The sequence below is a fragment of the Rissa tridactyla genome, chromosome 8 (genome assembly GCF_028500815.1).
Source record: "Rissa tridactyla isolate bRisTri1 chromosome 8, bRisTri1.patW.cur.20221130, whole genome shotgun sequence".
NCBI lineage: Eukaryota > Metazoa > Chordata > Aves > Charadriiformes > Laridae > Rissa > Rissa tridactyla.
The window spans coordinates 31,154,111-31,180,575 of NC_071473.1; the positions used below are offsets into that span (position 1 = coordinate 31,154,111).

Below are 26,465 nucleotides of genomic sequence, written 5' to 3' on the forward strand. Positions count from 1 at the left end.
GATGAATTTGGAGATGATGGGTAACATTAACTGAGGCAAAGGAGCCACACAGAATCTGTGTCAAGGTAAACCATAAAAAAAAGGGAACAGAAGAGGGAAAGCAGCTAAGTGAATGGTATGTAACACCTAATCTAAAGCACATTTCTCTCTCTCCTTCAGCACACACAAAACTTTCACTACTTTCTTTTTATGGTTACTGAATACCCACATTATCTGAAGTTGGAATTTACTATGCTGGGCGTTAAACTCTAACGTAAACCTTAAAAATAGGCTTCATAATAAAAATATTAATCTGTAACCTACACCAACTCTTACACTCTCACTAAATTCATCCCATTGTCTGCCAAAAAGACTATCGTGAATGTACGTTGGCCGCAGAAGTATATTTGCTACACTTACACCAGAATAACAGTGTTTGACGATCTTCTATTTCTTGCTGCTTTGTCTCTGTTTTAAATACATGTGCATGTTTGGTCAGCAACTCAGCTTCTGAAAAACACAGAGATTTGCTGATTTCTACAGCTGTGAATTTTTAGGCATTTCTGGAATATGGAAAATCTCAATAGCTCCTCATTCAATCACTTTCCTAATGAAAACAACTCAGGATTAAAGAAATCCAGGGAAAGAGAAAAGATTAACCTAGAAAAGGCAAATAGGCAAGTCAAGGGAATAAAGCTGGGCTTGATTATTGCTTCCCACTTAAACAGAGGAGCCCTGCGAGGACCGCGCCATGGTGCCCCAGCTCCCACATGCCTGGGCATGGATCCCCTACACGCACCTCAGCTCATGTGACAGTAACCAGGGCCACATCGCAATCGCTCAGAGGAGGAGGAATACGCAGTCCCTGGCACAGAAAAACATTTTCTCTCTGGTTTCATGCAGTTAACGCACGGAGCACAGGAGTCAGAGAGATGCCATGGCACTGTAATGGAAATAAATGACTTTGCAGACCCAACAGAGGGGGGTGGGAGCAAAAAAGCACCCTCACCCCCAGCCCCGGTGGCTGTGTAAATCTGTCCCCTCAGGCGAGCTCCGGGAGGTGCTCAGCGCCCGCCGCTTCCCCGGGAGTCAGTGAGAGTTCAGGTGCTTACTATGTCATCAGGCTTGACCTTCAGACGCGACACCACCAGGACGTTTGTTTCCCACAGCAGTGATTGCTTCAGTCAATTATTATTGCCCATCCTAGAGTGCAAACACATAAGGATTTGATTTACAGTGCAAAATATACATCCTGAATTTACTTCCTCTTTTGTTTTTGGGCTGCCGTAGCATCCCCAGCTTAAAGAGATGACAGCAAATTACTTCATAGGTAAATATATCTATGTATAGGGAAGGATAAATATCAGTCATTCAGGTCATCCTGAGATGAACGTTCAGTATAGCTCTGGATGTGTTGTGTCCAACGTGACAATATATTTAAAGTTTTTTGCTTTGTTTTGAAAATGGTATTTTCTTCTGCCCCTCCCTGAAGAAAAGATCATCAGCAAATTTGTTGATTTGGCAATCTAACCATTAAATCCAGTTTAACGCAGATTCAAGATTGTACATTCAGTTCTTTAAGCAATGTTTAGGTATTACCAATATACTGAAAGATAGATGAGGCAGCCTCGTGGTAATACAGCTTTTAACCTTTCCTCTCCTCTACCATGACGGGGGAGAATTACAGTAAATGATGGTTACCTTGTCTGCAGTATGGACAATTGATTTGACCTCCCTGCATCTGATGCTCTAATGGACTTCGTGGCTGAATCCCTGGAGATATAAAATATGTCCAAGTGAATTGGGGCAGGTTAAAGAACGGACCCGCTTTTCATGGCTGGCTCAAGCTATAATAGATCTCCCAGTTGTTCTGAGAAGAAGATTAAAAATGATCAATATCCAAATCATTAAAAAAAAAGTGGTGGCTTCTGTAAATCTACCTTAGCTTTTTTTTTTTTTTCCTGCTGAACACTGTGGGGGGGAGTCTATGTTGATGACATGAGTTTCTATAACAAATGTTTGCTTCTGTTTACTCTCTTGTAACATGTTCTCTTTTATATTAAGAATCAGACACTCGGATGGCATGAATCAGCATTGCTTTCCTGAAGTCATGCTTGTTTACACCATGAGGAATCTGGCCTTAGTTTTATTTAATATAGATAAAATAACAATACTATAATATTTCCTGGAGCAGAAAATAAAATCAAGGACAGGTTTCAGGGAGCGATGGCAGCTATGATAACTGAGCGTCCTGACAGCTCTGCTAGCCACAGTGCCTAAGACAAAAATAAAGGTCTAATTTAGTGAGGGGAAAACAAAAAGATTTTCCCGGGCTGTTCTGAGCCCTTCATTTGGCAAAGTGCAATTCAACATCTTGTTTATCCATGCCTACCCTCTCACGAATATCTGTGCTCTTTTCCCACCGGCACACAAGCGAGCACGCGGTGAGAACGGGCCTCGTGTACACGAGCTTGCAACATCCCCCAGCTCAGAGACCTTCCTCCCTACACAGTGCAATAATGGGCCAGGCAACTTCAATGGATTACGTATACGCTTTTATTTAATTGTCTGTAAAACCCAAGCGTTAACAAGATAGCTGTTCGGCTGTGGTGGCGCACATGTACTAGATATTATTTGGTAAACCTGAAATCTAGGGGAGCCCAAATCTTTAACCTGCAAAGTCTGACATATTGTTTGCATCTGACGTTTTGTTTAATGACAGAAATAAGAGCTAATCCCAAAGTCTGTATTTGAAGATGCATGCCCTTTTTCCTAGTTTTGAGAATTGTCAGGATATAGGAATTGGACGGATCTAGCTCAGCTCCATTAGATTAACTGTGTGAATATGAAGAATCTATTATCAAGAACTAGGTTCCCAAGAGTCAGGACATTGCCACATAAAATTATGGTTTGCATCTGCATAAATGGCATGTAAACAAATTAATGGAAATGTCCAACCAATTGGAAAAGTTTAACATTTTTTTATCCGGTTGTTTGTGGAACAATTTTTACCTTTTGTCTTCCACTCATTGTTTGGTTAAAAACATGGATGTGTAACAAGGGCCTCTGGAAGGAACGTTTGTTTATCCTGATGTCCCATTCCTATATGTAGAGAAGTAACGGAATTTTGCAAGCCCTTTGCTCAAGTCTCTGGGACTGTCTACGCTCAGTGGCTAGGGCTGAGCTGAATGCCTAGCATCCATGGGTAGAAGCGGGAACAACTGCTGACCCTCCGATCCAGCTATTCTTGTAGCTGGAAACATTGTCAGGTGCTGCGAGCATCGAGCTATCCGAAAGGCCAAAGTTGAGCACTACATTATTGGAGTAGATGACACCTTATTCTTATTCTTCAACAATTCTAACAACTTCGAGTCCCTCGCTGCCCCTTTATGAACACAGATGTCATTTTGATGGGGGGCAGCCAAAATGACAAGAAGGTGACCTATCAGTGAACTCAGGAGCAGGTGAGGCCGGTCAGCTTCTAATTTGAAACTGGTGTCAGTCCTGAGGAATGGCTGGTATAATCACATTTGTAACTGATACCCTATAAACTCTGCAAACATTCACAGTGCGCCTGTTATGAGTAATATGAAATTAACAATTCGTGTTTATGACATGAGACACCAACTGAATCAAGTAGGTTTCAGTAACTGGATCAGCTCCGTCTGTCTTCCCGAGCAGAACAGCAAACTGCCTTGGTCGAAGCCAAATGACTGAGTGCTTATGTTACAATAGGCATTGTATTTATTTTGAAGACAAACTTTCGTAACTAGGTGTAAAGGGAGGACCTAAGGACTAACTTCTAGTCGAAATTATTCCTTTTAAAATTGCTCCCTCTCGAGCCCAGCCCTTAAGACATTTGTGATTTTTAGGTTGGAGTTTGGGACCTAACAAATCACATACTGTAGCTCAAATTTTCTGAATAACTGAAGGGAAGGCTCTGCGTAAATCTTCTCTCTCAGACACATAAATTACCAGCTGCATGAATACTGCCATTAAGACATGCAGACAAGTGCAAGGGGTGGGGACAGGGCAGGATGCCCGAAAGAGGTGGAGTCACAGAGAAAACAAGACATTTGCTCACAGAGTAATTTATCCTAATCTGCCTTCGCTGTAGCTTGGCAAGAATGAACACCATGAGTTAGCCTGTCAGGCTGCCTCACTCCTCTAGCATCAGGGCATTTTTTTTCAGCAAACTAGGCCTTTTCTTGCTGCTTCTGTGTTGCTTTACCCGTATCTTTTTATTAGGAAAAGTCAAAATTGCAGAAAAGTCAAAAGTGAAGTTAAGATTTGAATTAAAATCCGGTTCAAGTACAAACTTAGGCTAAACTGCATTTCTGATTTGAAGACAGAAAAAAAAATCTCACAATCTCTTCCACGTATATTTCAGCCCAAATTGGCAGGAATCCTGACCATTCAGTTCCTCTCCTGACGAAAGTGCTGCCAAGCTTGGCATCTGTTTTCGAAGAAAGCTCCTTTCCACAGACTTGCAAAGTTAGAGATGGACCAGAAAATGGATCCATTGCAATCGTTACAGTGGAATTTAGTCAGTGGCACTTGATAAATTCAGGTCCAAAAACCAATTAACTAGTGAAGTTTGCAGAGCAGTTTAGTACATTTTGACATAGACAATCCACTTGAGCTACTAGCCTGTTGTAGTACTGCTCTGTGGTAGGAAAATAACACTTATTCCCATTTTCCAAGAGAGAATTCTTTTCCACAGAGCTTCGGCAATGTAATCAAGGCCAGGTACAGCACCACAGCTGCGAGCCAAGCACAGACGTCCTTTGCACTCTGGGCCACACTTACGCTGCTTAGCTCGGGTTTCTAGCCATGACCACCCACCTAATTAACAGAAGACTGCAACAACTGCAAATAGCCATTTTGAGACAATGTCAGCCCTAATCCCACCATCAAGACCAGCTTGCAAAACTTACATTATCTTCAGGTGTATCAGAAATACATAGGAGCACTTTGTGTTGCTGCCACGTGAATCCCAAGAGCTCATGCTGAGCAACTTCAAAACTCACTAGAAATAGCCCATCGTACCTATGAAAATCAAATGTGCAGCTCTAATTTTAGCAATCCTTCTCCACCACCCAAAAACTCATCTCCGAGCTTCGGCCTTGAATCCTGAGGCAGGGGCTACAACCTGTGCACGCTGCCACTCATGTAGTCACCTCTAGACGTGTAATACAACAGCTCCCTTTAAATCTGATGGCCCAGCACAGTTGTTTGGGGTTTGGTTAGGGCACATAAAACCTTGATAAAAACGGCATTCATTCATTTTCTAGAACCCAGTGAAATATGTTTTAGTTTTCCTCCTACTTACACGGTTATAATTCAACATATGGTTTAAATAGAGAGCTTACCCCTGCGGAACAAAGCCCAGCCAACAGCACACGGTCCTGCTGCTTCAAGTCAACACAGAAGCGTGGCTGCTGGGCCGTGGGCACCGTCCCACTAAGGTTGCAGCGGGTTAGTCAGGGCATAATCTTGTAGTCAAAAGAGGGCCTTGAGCTGGGTTGCTGGAGGCAGGACTGGCCTGTTGGATTCTTCCGAAGCTCTGTTACTGTATAGTGCTTCTCTGTCAACAGATACATTGGTTACATTTTTGATTATCAGCTCCAAACGGGCATTATCTTTTGATTTCCTAGTAAATCAAGTTTTTGTGTGTATACATCCTCTACAGTGTTCATTAGAGTAATACTAAGCTCTGGCATAAGCCCAGAACAGCATAACTTAAAATTATCGCTAAAAACTGACCTTGGCTTCCCCTGTGGTGCTCACTGAGCCACCCGCAGTGTCCAAGTGATGAACCACCACGGGCAGGAGCGCGGGAGGTGCCCCTGCCCCCTGCGCTCCTGAGGCTAAAGGAAAACTGCCGCCGTTTAGCTCAGCCCACCACCTGAAAAGCTGACGTTGACATGTCAAGCTGACCATTAGGAAGTGCTGGTGACAAGCCGGTGTGTGGCCAGCGATACCGAGCTGCTCCTCAGCGCTGTTCCCTCCTGTGTGAGAGCTGCTGTCGTTGGGCAGCCGCTGCTCTCTGCCCGGAGCCAAAGCTTCCTGCCATGGGGCTGATCTGGCTGGTGTCACAAGTTAAAACACTCTCCATAGGCTCACCTGGTCCCTCCAGCAGTTTAGGATGAGGATGTTTTCTTTTTTTTGTCCTTTTTTTTTTTTCTTAAACCAAGCAGAATTTCTGTAGAATAACTTCTGCAGGTTTTTCACAGAGACCAGAAAACCAAGCGGAGGGGAAAAAAAAGCTAGAATCCATTCTGAAAGGTAGCAAGTAGAAGAATGGGACAAAAACCTTTGTCGGGCTGTTCAGAGTAGACCCTGATCATGAGACTATTCCCCGTACGCAGAAAGGAGTAACAGAGCACATCTGTTTTCATGACGCAGCTGATGGTATTTTGAGCACTCAGGTCCTGCACTTCCCCTTGACCTCACATCACCACTTTCTGTTAATACAATTACTTTTGGGGCATCCTTGGTTCCCACCAGCTTTAGTTTTGAAGTCAAGCAAAATTAGTCCTTTCAGGGCAATCGTGGAACTGCCAGAAATGCACAGTGGAGCGTTTAAAACAGGAGAGACGTAAGAGGGGAAAATGAGACTATAAATAGACATCCCAATTTCTAATCCTATTCATTTCCGTTACATTGGGGTAGGTAGAAACAAGGCAGTCTGCATCACAAAAAAGAGTTGAGGTATTTGGTCATGCTGAGCAGAGAGCAACATCAGCCCTAGGCTCGTTGCATGGGAGATACCTGTGCCAGTCTTTCCCCTGACCAGCCTGAATCGCGGGTTTAAGCACAACCAGTCCCTCTCTCGCCCAGCTGCTCTAATTTGCTGGCTTATGGGCATTTTCTCCCCGACACTGAATTTTTAATTAGCTCTACAAAATGGATTCGCACTAGCAGGATATACTGAGCCCATGCACCAATGACTGGGAAATTCATCTGCAAAGCAGGTTCAAATCCTTGCCCTGCTCGATTCCCTCTTTCATAACTCACTGCACTTTGCTGACTGCAGGGCTCCCGCATGCAAGTGTCCTCATCACTGAAGAATTCTTTTTCTATATACAGAAAGTCCACCCTGTTTGGAGAAATTTGCCCTCAAAACCAATCCATTTACAAGGTAAGTTTAAGTTTCAGTGACTCCGTGTATCCTTAAAAAGAAAAAAAACAGGTTTCAGTCAAAAATCTGTAATCAACTTGAACTGAAATGGCACGGTTTCCCTTGCCCTCAGCTGCGTGGCAACATGTGAGCAGCCCCAGGGAAAGCTCCACACCAGGGCAATGGCCCAGTGAAAATCCTGGAAGCAGGAAGACAGCATTAAAGACATCCATTAAGTAGTGTTTATATATACTGCTGAGGTGAATTACAAAAATCCCCAGAAGTATTTGCAATTTGATGGCTTAGGAAAGCCATCTGGGAATTGTACCTCCGACACGAGATGTTATGCCAGTAACAAAATTAGTGGTTGTATCTTACCCCCTGGAGCCCATCCTCTCTTCTCAAATCCCCAGGCGGCAGAGCTGCAGCGGCGGCGGGGGATGCCAGTGGCGCACAGCCTTCCCCGTTTCCTCTCGTTGGAACAAGCCTGCAGAATGACGACATGGATTTATTCGAAGGAGACAGTGTGGAAGCAGACCTGGACGCACGTGACAGAGCTGGAGGCATCTCACTGTAATTAATGAGTAGTGAAACAAGTAGTTATTTATGTTGCACGGGTCTAATGAATAGGAAGTAGTCATATCTCTGATTCTTGGGCAGCTATTTATGCTGCTTATCTGATATTTTAAAGGAAACTGGACTATTTTCTAGTCCAAAGAGAGATGGGTGGGTAAAACAAAAACTGACTTGTGCCTTTGACTAAACATTAGGGAACTGGTTTCCAAGTTTGGAAGTGTCTGGATGTATTTTTCCATATTTTTTTTTCTTTCTTTGAGTTTTCCTGACTTCAGTCAGGAGGTGAAATGCCAGAAATACCCAGAGACAACCTATCTAACCAGACGGCTGCCCCATGGGCATTGCAGCCCGACGGGTGTTTTTCCAAACCACCCCTGAACTCTGAACCCTCAAATCATTTACAGATCTCCTCCACTGGGAGACCAAACCACTTCCCGGCATGACTTTTGAAAGCAGGCGCGTGGTGGAGAGCCTGGCTCAGCGGGGCTCCTGCGCGTAGTCCCGCTGCTTTGCAAACGCGGCTGGAGCCCCCTTGGAGGCTGGTGTGGTCTCATTTGCCTTTCGGAACTGGGAACGGGGGCGTTGTGGATGCAGTCACTGCGTCAGGATCTGCTTGTGCTGGATGCTCTTAATGTCCATGGGGCCAAGCACAAGCTGGGCACCCATTAGCTCTGTATTTACCCAAAATGAACCTTCACTTCTGCTCAGGCTGGAGCCTGAATGGAGCTTAACTGGCCACAGGCAACTGGTAGACCCTAAATTTCCACTTATCAGCACTGTCTGGTCAGACGGTATTTTTTGTAAGAAACTAAAGCCTTCTGTCCCTGGTGATAAGCTGGTTTTTATTATGAAATATAACAGTTGTATTGTACATGACTGTTCTGTACAGCGCAATTTACAGAGTAGCTCTGGTGACTGCTGCCATTGACAGGGTGCCCTTTACAACAGGACTCGTATCTCATCGAAATTTTCATGATTCTGAGGGAGTGGAAAAAAGAAATATTTCCATGGTTGAAAATTCCTGTTAGGTAACTGTTACTGAAGTGTGTACAAGATTTCACGTCAAAACATTTTTATTGTTAGCTGGTGGGACTTACATTGACTGACAGCGGCAGTTTAACAACTGAGATGCCGTGTAGTTTGTTATTTTACTTGTTCTTCCATAGACCAGCTCTGTATTTTAGGAGACTATCACTTTCAAGCTATAAAGCCTGTCTTTAGAAATGCCTGTCCCCCATCCTCCCCCTTTCAGTATCTTTATCAAGTTGGTACAAGAAAAGTGAGTAATAAAAGAAAGAGATTAAAAAAATAATGCTTTAACTTTGTCTTGCTAGATAGTGTCAGAGTATCATGGCCTCTTAATAATGTAAGCAATGTGACTATAGGAAACACAGTTAAAATGAAAATGAGCAACAGCTGGGGGGGGTGTAACTTAGGACCCAATTCTGTTTCTCTAATTACGCAGTTAATCACGGTGCTCCAAACGGAGGACCCGGTGGAAAGCAATTGGAGTTTTACATCAAAAGGAGATACTAAAGGGAAAACTAGTTGACAGCACAGGACAAAAGACAACATATAGCAGCGGGGCCGGCTCCCGGGAGGGGGTCCCAGCCCGGCAGCACCGCACGGGAACCACGGTGCGTGGCCCCGGCCCCGGCGGGCGACCCCCGCTCGGTGTCCCCGCTCCGGGTCCCCGCCGCCGCTGCCCGCTCCCCGCCGCCGGTCCCCGCTAGGTGGCGGTGGAGGCGGTGGGATGGCGGCGGCGGCCCCCGCGTCCCCCCCGGCCGCCGCGGGCCGCCGGGCCGGGGGGGCGGCTCAGGTGCTGCAGCCGCCTGCCCCGAGGTCAGAAGAAACTGTGGTTTGTCTGTACCCGACCCCGGCTAACGCCTAAATTTAACTCCCCCCCCCCCCCCCCGCTTTCCCCACTGCTAGGAATTCCTACTGCTCGAATTTCAGAGGCTATAATCAGCAATATGGCCTGTTCCTTGGACCTTTTGCTCCACTAAAGGAGGAAAACCATTCCTTCAGGATTTACCATTTGTTTGTTATCTTCACTTGAAAATATTACCTGCTATCACGCACCCATCTTGAAAAAAAAAAAAATCCCAAAATCTTTTGACTTGAGCCTTCACCAGCCACGTGTACGGCTGCTTACCAAAAAGTCCGTCATATCACCATATTCAAAAGCGGGAGCCTGTGAAATTCACCACATCAGGCTGTGATGACATCTCCATCCACATTTCAATTTTCCACATTTATTTTACCTCTATTTTTTTATTTTAATCCCGAGAAACAATTTCTTCAATGGTTTTGTGGCTTGCCTCTGCATAAAGCCCACGACTGTATAATGGCATGTTTGAAAGCTACAGAAATGTTTAGGACAGGAGTTTTCTAATGAGATTGATGTGTTTGTCAGTTTGTTAGTGTACACAATGTTTTATCAAGGAAGTGATGTTAACTACGCTGCCGACATTGCATTAATGTTTCTTGCTTCCTGTCTGCTCACATTACTAATCTAAGTAGCTGTGTAACGCTTGTGTGCCAAAGTCACAAAAACTGACTAAAATGCCTGTCAGAGATGCTGAGGTGGCTGAGCTCATCTGAATTTGTGTTTCTGCCAGCACTCTGCTCTGGTGGGACTCCCAGATTTCAGCACAAAAGCCTGCTTTTTACTCCATCTCCCACATCCAACATGTTCTTACTTAATTTTCTTCTAGCTCAGGTCCCAGCCGCCATACACAGAATAAACTGTAATAACAACAGCCTAATTCGGGATCTAACAGGGCCAGAATAACTTAAGGGTAACCTCATGGAGGTGAGTTGGCTGGGTCCTGCACAGTTCAAATGTCGGGCTTCTGCCTTTGGCACCGGCACCACAAAAAGTGGTGCCAGTGCTCGGTGTCAAGAGATGCTGGAAATAAAAGCAGTTTGGGATTGCAGTTAATCCTGGATTCACAATATCAGGGCAATTAGCAGTGTCACAAAAAGCTAGCAGAGAAGGCGGACACATATAAAGGAAAGGGAAAAGGAAGAGAGGAAGATAAGGAGAAAAAAAAACTGATTCGAGAGTAATACATAGGGCAGTTACAAGGTACTGGTCTTCATTTTTTGTGCCTCTTCATGTGTGTGTGAGTGCATACGTGTGTGTGTGTTACCCCAGCACACAACCACACTACCTGCTACTGGAGAACAAATAAGGAAAGGAAACGTGGAAGTAGACGGTGAATAGGAAAGGAAAGTGGTCTAGAATAAGGAAGCCGTTTATTTTTTTATTTGTCTTTGAAGACTGATGGACTTGCATAGCTTCCGCATGGAAGAACTGGTTGTTTTGAAAATGAACACAAAGATTCACTCCTGGGTAGAGCTATTTCAAAGCAGTAAAACAGTTGGCTCTTTAAAACGTTTTTGAACAGTAACACTGAAAAACTTCTAATGCTAGTAGCACAAATAAGGCAGCGTTAATGAATTCAGTCCTTGCTGGTAAAATACTGCCGTGCTTTTGAAGTAAAAATTTCAAACTGTTTTTGTTTGCTAGGAGTTCATCTCCCTTTTCCACTTTCTTTTAATCGAATGGGATTTTGGTTCTGCCTGTCATTTTGAAGTAGACTGGCAAAGAGGGAATGGCCCCTGTGAGAAATGAATTTAACAACCAAATGCTGTCCCTGAGAAACCAGAGCGGTTCCTCTGTGCCAGGGGGGCACCAGCACAGAACGGGGGGGGCTGTACGCCCCTCACAGGCTCAGTGTTGCCCAGCTCCCATTTGGGCTTCAAAGGCCATCGGCAACAATTTTTTTAAATGTTCTGAAATTTTAGAGATTTGAAAGTCTGTCCCCAAGCGTCATGAGGAGCTCTGGGTGGTGAAGCTTTTAGGTGTCCCTTATTTCATTTAGGCCCCTAAGGAAAAGCTAATATCTAGTACAAATCTTGCATCCGCACCCAGTTGCTAAGTTCTGCTTTACCTCCTAAGTTCTGTTCAGGTTTTCGCTTAGAAAAATTGACACAAAATCCTGTACTTTGAGTGCTGTCAGCATACGTGAAGTTTCAGTTTGAACTCATTTAAAATCATTAAGATCTGTTCAACATTAGTATGGTTCTGCCTGAGTTGCCAGGATGCCTTATTTTATGTAGAGAGGAAGTTTGGGTTTTTTTGGTTTGGTTTGGTTTTTTTTGGTTTGGTTTGGTTTTTTTTTGGTTGATCGTGGTTTCTTTGGTAAAAAGTCCGTGACCAAGACCCACTACACAGGAGCGCAAAGGTCACCCTGCTTGCTCCCAAGGACAAATCCTAGAGAAATAGGCCACTCACTCAGAAATATGTTATCTCCATATCCAGCATATTGTTTCCTTATCAGGAGATACCAGTTTTGGAAGGACTTGATTTCAGAGTATGAAGCAGTTCCACAGACCGCTTGGGCTTGACCTTCAAATGCCTTAGATAGATACAAGCCTTGAAAATGACCCTCTGCGCCCTGGGAACTTTTGTGGGAAAAAAAAAGAAGTGCCCAGGGGGTATATTCTTGACTGTGTTGCTGAGTCAATGAATTGCAGTGCTCTAAATCAGCTGAAGCTTTAGTTATCTTGCTGATAGGTTTTCTTAATCTAGGAAAAGAGAATAATAGTACTCAGGCTGGCAGTTTGTGAACCTGTATGTTAAATATATGCGTGCCCCTATATGACAGGAAAGGAGTCTAGAGATGGCAGAGCAATTTTGTATTCCAGTGTCTGCTATCTGGGAAGAGCAAGGAGCTGAGGAGATGTACCCAGGAGGAGACCCATGGCTCCCGCAGTGCTGCTCAGATGCAGCACGATGGGCCCAGTGCCACACGGACATCCCAGTGCACTCCAAGAGGCTGCCAGGAACCCGGCAAGGGAAAGAGCTGGAGCAGCTAGAAAGCCCACCCAGCTCTCAGCAGCAGCACTTTCAGCATTGCAAACGCTTCCCTACCTGAACTCGCATCATCCGTGCTTCAATGTAACATGCCCAGAAACGAGGAGAGGCTCTGCCAGACCTTCCCAGCAGCGCAGGAATGGAATATGGATCTGGGACAAGTGTGATTTTTGTCTTAATTAGAGCTGATCCCACACAGGAAAACACCCTTAATGAGAGATAGGGACAAGAAATTCTGTGGCTTTCTTTAGGCAATGGCATTTGGCTATTTGGAGCAAAATGCTTCACAGAAGAAAAGGGGCTAATTTATCTCTTCCTACATCTTTATATTTTCATTTCAAAATACGGCTTTTTCATGAACTATGATACTCATTACCAACCTGAACAGTTATTGTGGCTCATCTATTGTATATACATTTGCAGATCACACCGTGCTCTGTGATCTGCTTTCGCAGCATTTAGCATGTGCAGCTGCAAATGGGAATGTAGGAGGGGTCAGTGTTGAGGGGTTTGCATTCAGCATTGCCTGCTGGAATCCAAAAACTGAAAATGAGCCAGAGGAAAACAGCAGTGCTCTGCTTTGCATACACTTATGGCCAATGTGCAATTCCAAGGATTCATGTCTGATTTCAAAATTCTGCACATGCACCCCTGTAAATCTTCTGAAAACCTGCAGCGATAAATGTGTAGGAATCTGAGGGTTGGCTTCAGAGCTGAAATGAATATGTACTTCTATCAATTAGTAGACAAATGATCTATGATCACTACCCTAACAAAAACAGAACTTCATATGTGGATTTGAAAAATTGTGTTTGAAGAGAGCAATCGCAAAATCTGTAAGTTTATTTAAGTTCCTCTACCTCCCACTGATTTCAGTACAGGCACCTAAACTGAAGTTAAATACGTAAATACTTGTCTCTGTTGTATTAGAGCAGAGACAGAATTTTGTTCCTGTTAAGATTATTGCTACTGTGACATGGAACTGTGTGACATGAAACTCTGTGACATAAAACTGTGTGACATAAAGTAAATGACTATAGCAAGAAAGTCAAAATGTCCATGAAAAATGTGTTCACATACCTGTTCTATCTTCCTAGCCTTTTCTTTCTTTCTTTGCCTATTTGTTGTGCTTCTTCCTATGATCTGTTTCGGTCACTCTCAACAAGAAAACCTCATTATGCTAGGTTTTCTTCGAATTGATGCCAGCTACTTTAATTTCAGGCAGAAATTGAACCTTGTTAGGACTGGCTGATTCTTGCAGCTTTTCTGATTTGAGCTCCAGACACTAGTATAAGGGAAATATTTAACAGTACTTTTAGTAAATTGACTTAGTAGCAGGAACATGAATTTGAGACCAGCAGAATGAACTTACGTAAAGCCTACAGCAACTTCATGGTCATGCGTATTGACACAGCTAACTAATGCCGAGAGTTTTCATCAGCCAGCCAGGCACAGAAACAGGTCACCCCGCTGCTGTGGCCGGATCGCTCGGGATTTATCTTGTGAATTTGGAATACTTGCCATGACACTCCTATAATCACGTTAGCAGTAATTTCTTGGACAAACTGTTCATGAGATGATAGCCTCAGACCACAAAAGAAGCTTCAATCTTTTAGTTAAAAAGCACTTTCTTTCTTTTCTTTTTTCTAAGGGCTACGTGGTCTGTGCAAGTTCTTGACTGTGAACAGCTCGCCCTGCCTTCTAACCCATGGGCTCGGGCAGTGCTGTCAGCCCAACCCTTATATCCATCCCCACAGAGCTCTGCCGCGCACCCGCTAAGCCCAGGCACTCCCCGCTACTCCATCAGTGTGGAACTGTTATCCCAGCCCTCCTCACATGTTAGGCAAATCCATCTTTTTCTTTTTTATTCCTGTCGGAGATACATTCTCTCTTATTTAGGTGGAGAATAGCAGACACATGTTTATGTGGACATAACTGTCTGCGTCATTTCTGAATACCTCAGCACGCCTCAGGTGCTAGTTTGTCAAAATTTAAGGAAAAGCTCTCCCTTTGCATCACTTCACTGGTTGACTGTCTGATCCTTACATTTGTTTTCTTTCATGAGTGCAACATAAACTTGGGTGCAATCGAGCCCCTGTCCGGGGAGCCAGACTGGACTGGGTGTAATCCAACACTGATCCACTCGGAGGTGGGCAGGTTAGACAGTAGGGTAAGCGTGATGCTGGTTTCTGTACGCCCCACGTAATGTGTCCATCTCCATAGAAGTCACCTAAATTGTTGAGAGTTGCTGGTGCCAGCTTTATTTGCATTTTATGTCAAAGCTTGTCACCCTCTAACACTTCAGCCATTCATGCAAGTCTTACAAATTTCTATTTGCCTGGAACAAGTAAATGTAATCTCATTGGTATTAAAAAACCCACACACTCCAAAAAAAAAACTAAAAAAAAAACCCTAGACTCCTGTTTCACCTTCATTGGAAAAGCTGATCTTATAACTGGGCTTGTAAATGTTCTTGATCATTTTGCAAGGTTGCAGTGTATAATATGGAGCTTAGAAATCCAGCCACAGGGTCCATAAGTGATTTAATAGTTAACAAGAAAATGACATCTGTCAGTCACATCTATGGTAAGTTTATGCAGCCATATTTCCCCCAGTTATCTATATGAAGTGGACAGATACTGTACTAACAGCTCAACATGTCTCCAGGCATTTTTAATCCCTTTCCTCCCACTCTGTTCTTCTATCAGGCAATCAACTTAGGCCACACTCACCTCAGCGGCCCAGCACAGCAGTCTGCATTTAGAGGCAGAAAATCTGAATCTTCGCACTGCTGACCTTATTGTTTTACAGACTATTGATTGCAAGTCATCAGGTTTCAGCAGTTCAAAGGGATCAACCTCTGGAAAAGAAAAGCAGAAAGAAGGAATGAACCCATATGCAGGATGAGGGCACTATTGCAACTGAACTGACAAACAGCCTTAGGCTGGTTTTGCGTAATGTGGATAAATCGTAATGAAAAGAGGTTCTCAAATCTATTCTATATAGCATCAGAACGCAGCCAGCCAGAATTCTGCAGTGCACTGGTGTGCCCACGTGGCGTGCAGAGAAGGGGGTGCTGGCGAGGACCACAGCAAGGGCTGGGTGAGACGGGTGTCCCCCACTAGGGGCTCCAAATGGAGCAGAAGTTCCATGTTTCTCCCCATGGGCCCATGCCCAGTTTATGCTTCGGTCTAGACAGAGCAAGAAGCACCACCTAAACCAGAGGTGAGGTGGGATGGGCAACAGGATTGGTAACAGACCCACCAGCCCTGTTCAGGTTGCTTCAGGAAGGGAATACAGTGACAGCAGATGGCAGTGCCCGGGGCTTACCAAGCCACTTCCCAGCGCTGTTTGCCTGCTGAAGGGCAGTGGGGATGGGGAGGGCAACGGGAACAGCTGGAGCAGAGAGCCTGGGCGCCCTGGAGGCAGGGTGAGACCACCTCTGACAGAATCTGCATCAATCTCCCAGACATAAATGCCCCTAAATGCCATGACTTCACTCCGGCTCTGGTGCAGGACAGAGGGAGCTGTTCTAAACGTTTGAAATGAAGATGGAAAAATAACATGTTTGGCTGGAAGAAGGATTTTGCAAAATTTCATAAACTCATCATGGGGATTTATTTAAATACTAGGTTTCAAAAGTTGCATAATAAGCAAATAGATGCAGATAATTTTTATGCATCTCACCAGCACTACAAACGACCCATTTTTCTGACACTGAATCTCAGTATTGAAAATATGTTTCCTCCCTTGAGATGCTGGTAATCAAGATTCTCAAAAGGGGATTATTTTTTTAAAAAAATTCTTCAAGCTGGGAATATTTAACACAACTTTGAGAAATCTTTGTCCACATTTTGGTTCTCTAAGTATCCTTTCATAAATGCATTTAATGCAATCCATGCAAGACAAATAAAACCACTTGTTTCCCAGATGTACTCACCTACTGCAATGAACTCACACTGTGTATTGCTCAGTATAACTGCATTAGTAAATGGGTCTATATAGACTATTTAGGTCGCTGAGAAGCAGAATATGTTAGACAGATAAGCTATAGCTTTGTTGTAAAAACTCTTTGTTATATAAACACATCCGCAGCCATGTTCTTAATAACCTTGTTCAGTAACTCAGAAATGTGGCAAGCTTTGTACCCTCTTGAGACCATGAATTGCAGAAGACCAGTCTCTCCCTGTCCCTCTCCACAGCAGGGACTTGGAGTCCACTGAGGCTCTGGCCTTGCTCCGCAGCCTGTGCTACTCAGCTATGCCTCCTGTTCTTTGTAATAAAGTGTAGTAGTAAAATCTAGCTATTTTTTTGCTATGTTTTAATTGCAGGGCTTTTTTGCCCTTTGTTCCCCTTACTGTTCATATTTATCAAAACCACAGTTTCAAATGTCTGAAGTACTACAGCCCGGAGGAGATTGAAGGTAACAACCAGAAACACAAATGAGCAAAAATTCTAGTTTTGAGTCCTGTTGTACTTGAATCTGATGCTCATCTCAGCCTGGAAATTTTTTTCAAAGGCAAGCAATATAATACCAGCCAAAACTAGAAAAGTGCCAGTGATAACCAGTTGAGAGTGTGTGACCACATCCTCCAGTTCCTCATTCAGAGCCATCAATTTTCGCATCTCACAAACAGAAAAGTCCTGTTAGAAGATACCTAGCAAAGAGCTCTCTCCACCTCACCAGCATCCCTCTGGTCTCCACCCAAGCCACAGCTCAATGCAGTTGCATACATTTCTACCACCTTTTCTTTAACCTATTTGTTTTTCACTGGTTTGCCTTCTTTTTGGTGTTGCTACACTTACAGAATGAAATGAAACTGGAGATTCTAACTTTCATTCAAATGGAGATTCCCTAGAATTGGTATTTCCCTAGAAAATGGTGTCATTTTCCCTAAAAATGTTCTCATTTTCACAAAAGAGTCAATGAAGCTAAATTTCTGAGGTTATATATAACTTAGCAATGTTTAGACTAACAACAGAAGTAATTTGGAGAAGTATACCTTTGTGGCTTTATTAACAACTACTGATCTTCTACTATTCTTAGTATTTTGTGATATTGCATGCAGTAAGAACTTCAAGACATCACCATTACAAAAAGGCGCTCTGATTCCTGACGCACCATTTGGTATTAGACTCATCTGGCCTCTAGGACACAAGTTAGGCTGCAAATTTCAAGTGTATTTTTTGATAAACTATTTGCAAATTAGATGTCTTCCAAATGTTTGCTCATTTAATTAGAACATAAAAGATTTTTCTCTTTGACTGGACCTTGCTTCTGACCCTTCTTGCCTGTGTGTGGTTTGTATTGTTCTTGGCTAATGAGATATAGGATATGTACTAAACATTTACACATTAAAGGCATCCTTCATTCAGCATGAAGGTGTTGATACATCAAGGATACCTCAGACATGCTGAGATTCCAACAACTTGTCAGACAAATTAGCACCTTACCAATCGGGGGTAAAATTGAGTTTCACATTTCTCCCTGGTGGGAAGAAAAAAATCAAAAATCACTGTAGTTTAATGCTTTCTTTGTAAATACGAACACAAAAGGCTTTATCACCTCTGTAGTGTAAATTATAGCCCTCACTGACTATCTGATTTTTAATTCATTGGTTTTAAATGATCCCAAGCAGTTCAGAGCAAATCCATTGTGTCATTCCTCTCTTAGGGCAGACACCTCCCCTCTTTTAAGTTTATTTCTTTCACAATTATTTAAAATCTACATTTATATGTTAAAATGGAAGGAAATCAAAGTCTCAAATCTGTAGGTTCCACTAACATATAACTACCAGGAGGGTTTAGCCCAAACTCTAGGGAGTACATGGAATTAAGGGACTGTATGGCAATGAAACCATAAAGGTTAATTTTTTTAATATTTTTTTCAGCTGAGTAGTGCTGAAAATTGGTGCTCAGTGCTTCAGATTGCTGGTACTCCACATGAAACATTCAGAGCACTAGAAAGACCTGTCAGATAATCCAGCCTGGTAAAGTACCTTAATTGAATAGCTGGGCTGGGAGTAACTGTAAGATCAACCTTAGGTGCTGTAGACACTACAGCAGGAAACAAAGACCATCCCCTGCCTCTAAGTCGCAAACCATTACAGAGTATGTACTGGGGAGATCATGACACAAAGTGCTGCCTACACAGGACTTGGGGAGAGAGGGTTATTATAAACCTCTGAGATAGGCATTATTTATGCATCAAAAGGGCTTTCTTGAACTTACATACCTCACCACCATCCCATCGCAAACACAGATTTTCCAAGATTATGAGGTCAGCAAATCAAATCAACCTATAATCAAAGCAAGAGTGGACCTAAGGTTTCTACAGAGATCAGGTATGTAACTGTAGGTCATTCCTCACTTTCCCCTTGGCAACTTCTTCATTTTCAATAATCGCAAATTCATCAGACTTTTTTAAAATAACAAGAAAGAAATTTGTGGAGGACCTGGCTGGTTGAAGTTGCTTGAAACTCCTTTCAGAAGGAACTGTTGTCACACTACTGAATTTTATCATCAGCCCTTCTTCATTTATCATTAAACCCTAATATCTAAACAAAACATACATACCTCTCTTTTCCACACCTGTGTATCTGCTCAGCGTCATTGTGATCAACGGCCACAACTTCCCCTTAGCTAGGACAGGACACCTTAACTGGTGTTCCATGTGCAATCATTTTTGTTCAAAGATTCAATGATCATACTAAACTCATTACAGAATTGCTGCCTGGGAAAAGAGTGTTACCAGAAGCAGGTATTTAATTGTGAGGATGCCAATTCCTTTTCTGCTCATGTGTTTTTCAGAGTTCTCAGTACAACAAAGTGAGCGGGGCTGTTAGGGCCCAGCATCCGTAAGAAGGCAGACGAGGGCTGCTGAAGCAGAGGTATGGGATTGAAGGCTGACCCTATGGGTATTGCATGAGCATGTCAGACTTGTAAACCAGATTCTTATACAAAGACCTTCTTATAGAAATCTGAAGAAGATCAGAGATTTCTATTTTTCATAGTACGTGTTTGCATGAAACTTCAGAGCAGCATTCCAACTCAGTAACAGGAATTACATATATTAAAACTCTTGCACAGTTTTTTGCCTTGAGGGAAAAAAGATCTACAAGAAAAAGACATAGAATGTTTAAATTCTTAAAAGAGGAATTTTGTGTCCCATACATATAGTGACATGATTTATAAATACGTGATTAAAAGGAACTAATTCACTGCCAGGATCGTAAGTCTGTAGATAAGTGTTTGTATTTGACTAAGAAGTAATGGCAGGCACTAATTGTATGCGGTCTGTTGCATGGCTACTGGAATCAAGTAGTGAAGAGGATCACAGTTCCTTATTAGTTAGGACCACCTAGAGTGAAGGAAAGATTGAATGATCAAAGAGAAGACAGTTTTATGCTGCAAACGTTGATATACTCTTGAGCTTTCTAGCACAATTTAAGATCCAGTATGAACATTTGACATACTAAGTACTGAACAGGGAAATTAGTGGAGTATCAAACTACAAAAGGTTTTTTTGTGTCGAAGATAAATGAATAATATCCAGTGTTATATTCCTATTCCCTATTGTATCACAAAATAATTTTGTATTAGTACCAGAGCTCAACAACTTATTTTTGTCTACCTTAAGAATAAATTAGCCTTTCTTCCTAATACCAAAGCATGAGAGCTCCTATCCTGCTTTCTCTGAATATCCGCAGTGATCGCTGGGTAGATGGGATGAAAAAATTTCAGGACATAATTTCTTTGTAGAAATCCAGAGTAGTCCAGAGTGATTATTTACTTTTCACAACTTGGCCATTCAAATGCCATGGAATTGTTTCTGTGTCTTGACTGAACAGATGAAATGTTTCAAAGAGAATGATTTGTGGTGTCTCTGCAGTACTGTTGGTCATGCCTGGACTCACACAAAGCACAGTCTTTCCTTAAAACACATTTGCGAACAAAACCCTGTTCCCGTGAATGTCTGCAAGTGCTAACAAAATCACAAACATGATACAAACAGACTCTGCTTTGGAACTGAAGCACAACTGAAGAGCGAGCATTGTCTTGCAGAATTCAAATGGCTCTAAATTCTATGAGCAAATCTTCGATTTATTTACATATATGTGAATTTATTTTGTTTGTTGCCGTGCAGTCTCCAGCCTTCAAGTCATTCAGTAGGTCATGGCTTTTGATCCTGTGATTCATCAAATAAAATCTACCCTGTGGACACAGAAAAGCCTTCTGGCTTAAGCGAGAGGTGCTGGAAAGAAATCTGTGTTAAGAAACCTGAACATTAATTTTAAATTCTCTCATAAAAAATATGATCTTAAATTATGACTGAATAAGATTAGTGATCTCCTCTGAGTGAGCTTTTGTTTAACATAACTGAGGGACTAAGCAGGAAACAGATACAGTTAAATAACAACCTGATGCTTCCAGGAAGGCTGAGTTCTACTAAACAGTTTCATCCTCCATACACACAGGTTTAGCGATTCTCTCTGAAAGTTCTTCAGAACTCTTGGCCTGACCGCCACTTTCTCTACAATTCTTTACAATTACTAGACTCTCAAGGGGTTAAGTACCTTCTTATTGCAGGTATAATTTTTATATGTAATATATTGATGTTTATATTTATATCACACATTTAATATATATTATTATATAAACATGGAATATATTTAATGTTTCCTCACTAAATAAGCAACATACACTAGCTGGAAAAATATTGACAGGTATTAGGTTTGGGTTCTTAGAAGTCTGGAATCAAACAAATATATTTCAATATAAAATGGGCAGCCGCCTAACTAGAAAAGTTGCCACCGTCTACTTGCCAGAATCCAAAATCCACTTTCTCACACCTAAAATGTCAGGATGTCTTTGTTGCAACAGCTTGACAGAAGCTTAAGAGAAGAATAAACCAGTGCACATGATCATGTGCTCCACTGCAGAGTCAGCAGTACTTCACAGAGCCCTCAAGCTTGTGACAGAGATGCTCCAATCTCATTTGAGTTTGCTTTTTCAGATTGTTTAATCCTTAATCCCGTGCAACACTCTCAGAGAATTGGGAATGAGACTAACTAAATTATGCCTTTTTGAAGGCACAATGACAAACTTGGTTTAGAGTACAACTAGAAAACAAAATATCCGTGCTCAGGTTTAGTGAATAGATTTAACCTTTTGGAAGAGTTTAGAGGCTGGGGCTGTCAACTTTGAACCATCCCCATGTTTAAGGTTCAGACCTCATTAGTTTTGGCTAGGAATACTCTCTAATTACTAAGAGAGTTTCCTGAAGTTGCACTTTAGAAATTCATTTTTTTTGTAAACTGTAAAGTATTCATAAAAAGCTAAAAAGTGTGGGAAAATTAGCATTGATGGATGTTTTCTTACACTCCATCAGGAAATGATGTACTTGAAACTCATTACAGATCTTCATAGAAACTCTGTTGAATGTGCCTTGGGCTTTGTGCTGATCAGCACACACAGAGTTTACTGCATAATTCATCTCTCTTGTGTCACATTTAATGTATAACATGTATTTCCTGTTAATTATGAAAATAAAAATGCGTCCTTTCTTTTAGAAACATAATCATGAAATTACTCCAGAAATTAAGAAACATGGAGTTGTATTTTATCCATTTTACACAAAACTTTCGTTTTCTTTTAGGTCAGTATTACCTCCTGCACAAAAATAAGGGGAAAACATTGCATTGAGAACTCATCAAACGTGCTTTGCTTCTCCTCCACACACCAGGCACAGCCTCTCCCCTGTGGCCACACAAGGAGAGGTGTGTGGGATCCATGTTGTCCTGCTGGCTGCCAGGGCCACCCTTCTCATTGGAGCCGTGGGCTGGCATGTGATCCCCTTAACTTTCTTCTGCAGAGAGAAGTTTGGATGTTTTCATGTCTGTTTTCATGGATGTCAATGAAACATTAGGCATCCTGTATCTCATTTTCCTCATTCAAGGTTGAAGATTATTCAGTAATATTCTACTTCACTTCACCCATCCATCTATATGAGTCTGTTCAGCTTCCCTTACCAAAAGAATGAAGAAACAAAAATCCCATCTCAGCGTCCTACCCACACCAATATATCTTATGATGCTATATTGTCTGCCACCCTGACAGGGTAGGAGAGAGAAAGAGTAAAGTGATGGAGCAAGAGAAAGAAAGAAACAACACTATAAATCTGAAAATACACCATTCCTATTTGGAATAAGAAGGAAGAGGAGGGGGCTCATCTCTACCCAATGGTACATTTGGCCCCCATATTTTCATTTATACACTGATTGTTCTCCTTTGGAGAAGCAATCCTGAGCTGGAATTCTTTGCTCTGTGGCTGGTGAAGCAACTGGGTTAATATTGCTTTCATAGTTCACACTAGCATCACATCAATATCATGTTTTTACAGGCGTTTACTAGCTATCAAGTCAAAGCTGATAGTCCAATAGATGTCGTAGACCTACTCTAACCATAGCATTATATTGCCTGCTTGGAGTACACTTAACTGTACAGTGTGCAGTTCCCCAAGGAAATAATCTATATTTTGTGATCACAGGTATGTGCATCCCTTTCAGAAATGCAAGCATATGTAGATTGAATCCTACCTCAGATGCTATGGCTCCATACCGACTGCAAGACACAGGGGACCGATGGGTTAATCTGAATGGGAGGAAGCAAGACAGCTGCCCTTGGATCCAGCCAAATCTTCTTCCCCAGGAAAGTCTGATGGGGCCTTTGGAGACCGAGCACTATCTTTTGCTTGCGAGGCAGTCCCATAGTTCTCCCTTTTCAGAAGCTTTCAAGTGATATGCCCTTTTGACTCTTGCCCACGTGAAAATCTTCGTTCGTAATTGCTAAGGTCAGTGAAGTTGACCAGCTGCCTAGAACAATATAAAGCTGTGTATCAGCAACAGTGACAGCGACCTGTAGAGAAACAAGTGAGTCTGGACAAAAAGACATATTACAAGTAGTGGTGTCCGGGAACCAGGATAAATTTCCATTTCCCCAGCTGTGGAAAGACTTGCAGCAGAACTCTACCAAAACGACTCTGCAGGATGAGAGCACAACTTTGGTAGCTTCTTCAGGAGGTTGCAATTTCACTGTTCCTTGTACAGATGTACAGGCATGAAAAAGAAACTTACGTGCCAGAGCTGATGGTTACAGAGATCCGGCTGTCAAAAAAAAAAAAAAAAAGCCTGGGGGAAGATTTCATTCTTACACTGCTGATCTCTGTAAGAAATAACAGCCTTAGCAGAAAGAATTCAGGTGTTTTTAACTTTCTCCTCAGTGTTAGCATTACCACCAGTTATTGTAGTATCTGAATTTCTTACGGCGTACTGAAGCATCAACTTCTAGAGTCACATAGCTGTGTAAAATCATCCAGTGCTCATTTAAAAAAAAAAAAAATTCTATTCATGATTGTGAAGAGAAGTTAGGAAGCGACTTCTAAAACCACAAGGCCTAGGAGGCTAGACATGCCAAATGTACTCACTTAACTTCAAACTCATGGCTTTGAAGCCAGTCTCATGATTTCTAGATGCTTAAATCATATTTTATTGAAGTGTGGGATGGCAATGCTGCAAGTGTTGGGACATAACTTTTATCACTCCAAAACCAAAAATACCTCTTAAAAATCACTGGTATAAGCAGTCGCTCCTGCCTTTATGGATAGCTGAACAATGCCGCTTCAGCTTATTTAGAAGGTGAAGATATAAAACATTCCTGAATAATGTAAGCGAACATGAAACAATGTGTAAAGAAAAAAGATCACAAAATATTCTTTTATGAAATGCAGGGATTTTACCTAGTCATCTTACAATAAAAGCTTTTCCCATCACCTTAGCATTTCACCTCAGGGCAAATTCATAGATTTTTTCCAAGGTATTGATTCTTTTGTATACCCTAAATGAGATTTAAGTAATAATTCTTTTTATTTTTTTCATCTCTAGTTCTCAGTTTTGGAGTGTATTGCCTTGGAACAGCCCATTTCAGCATTACATGCTGCACTTATTTTACGTTTCTTGCATATTGAAGGGTATTTTGCCATTAATGTTTCTTTTGGCACTTTTTATCTGTTGAAAGCTGATTTAAAACTTTAGAAAAAAAACAATGGAATGATTAAGATGCATTCCACAATACAAGTCCAACTGTTCCAAATGTGCATAATTTTTTCCTTCCAAGCCCATGTATTTCATGAAACCTTGCATTGTTTTATTTTTCACCCTCAGGTTGCTTTCACCCTTCACTGACGTAAACAGTGAGACTGATATTCTTTGAAAATATATCTGCGCAGATCATTTGTCCTTGAAGTACAATATCTTATTTGCAAGAATATTTTATATAAAAGCTGAATTATTAATAGAAAGCCTCGACATAACATTCAGGACAAAATATTCTTGCTATATTAAACGATATTGTATTACTTTCAGCTCAATTGATGGAATAGTTTGGTTTTTGTAGTTCTGATCACAGAGATTCAGAAATTCGACAAATCAAATTGAATCTGGCAGATCAAAATGTACTCCACCGATGCCTAAATTTAAGAGGAAAAAAAAAATAAAAATCTGTCCTCTCTGTAGAAACAGGCAGCTCTTCATGCCCCAGCTTTTTAAAGTTAAGAATTCCTAGCGAAGAGGGTTACATTGCTTTAAAAGTAATGTATACATTGTAACGCTCCTAAATAATGAAGGTATGAGGGAACTTTAAATACAATTTTGCATGAATGCTTCTCAAAATTAACATTTTTTCAGCATTCTCCTAAAATCATGTCAGTCCACTAAGCAGTGTGATTGAAGACACAGTCAGAAGACACCCAAACGCCAAACACTACCATTGTAAGAGCACTTCGCAAATGCCCTGTCTCACATCCCTCTTATAGATCAAATCTAAATTTTCCATTAACCGTGGTCTGGTTCTGAACACATGCAAGGTTTAAGCTTAACTTTAACTCCTACGTTTTCACTGGAAAAAAAGCCCATAGGCGTAATGGTGCTGGGTGAAATCACAGAGGTAGCTAGCTCAATGTCCTGGGTGCAGCAGCGATCAACAGCTGATCACAATGGAAATACCTATGAAATGGCCTTTTTTTTGGTCAGTTGAAGGTAAGAGTCAAAACTATCCCTAGCACCAATGATAGTAATTTGCCTTACCCACTCATAAAGCCTCGCTAAGATTATTCACACAACTGTTTTCTTCTCAAATTATTTTACAGACTATTCAAAACCGATATTTCCTCTGCCTCTATCATGAACAGAATTTTGCCAAATTTTCTTGACTCACCAATGGGCACTTCTCCTGAATACGCATCTGGGCTTTTATATGTTTGATAACGCGACTGGGTTTTTGGTGCGACTGCTTTATAGAGCATACAGTAAAGCAAATGTTCTCCTAGATCCTTAGCACCTCACCTTGAGTCTAGAGACTTTGCTCAAAGCAAAGCCCCTCCCAGGTCAATTTAATTGTTTTACCTCCCCTTTATGGTTACCTTGCCTGTATGCTTCTCTTTTGAGAATGACAAAATGACCCAACGACCTGGAGGAAGACGATTGCTGATACCTGAAAGGGCTGCCTCACTAGGGATGGGAGTTACTTCCTCAGCAAATGTTCTGACACTCAAAGGACCATTAACCAACTCTTTCGGCATCCTTTACTCAGTGGAGAAGTACCACCAGTGGGTAATTAAGAAGAAGTAGATTAGAGGAATCCCAACTTCAGTATAACAATGTATAATCAGAAAGTAATGTATCCTGTGCCAGACTTGTTCTTCCTCTTAGAATAGCACGTCACTGTGCATCATGGAAATGAAACAGCAGATGTTTCCAAATATAGAGCAAGATTCACTGTGCTTGTCAGCTGTCCTCCTGGACTGCAGACATACATTATAACTGTAAGCAGAAAGCCACTTCTAAA

The 26,465-nt window shown here is 42.0% G+C and overlaps 1 long non-coding RNA gene across 3 annotated transcripts in view; it reads right to left on the reverse strand.

Moving 5' to 3' along the window:
• Positions 1-1,679: 1,679 nt before the first annotated feature.
• The window catches only part of LOC128914152 (uncharacterized), an 86,480-nt gene continuing 61,694 nt past the window's right edge, over positions 1,680-26,465 (reverse strand). For 2 of the 3 annotated variants that reach the window (XR_008468200.1, XR_008468198.1), the window contains exons 7-10: positions 23,162-23,437; positions 15,296-15,423; positions 5,352-7,673; positions 1,680-1,752 (exon numbers count right to left, since the gene is read on the reverse strand). This is a non-coding gene — a long non-coding RNA (uncharacterized LOC128914152). The remainder of the gene's footprint in view (positions 1,753-5,351; positions 7,674-15,295; positions 15,424-23,161; positions 23,438-26,465) is intronic. The other variant, XR_008468201.1, reaches the window with a different exon arrangement.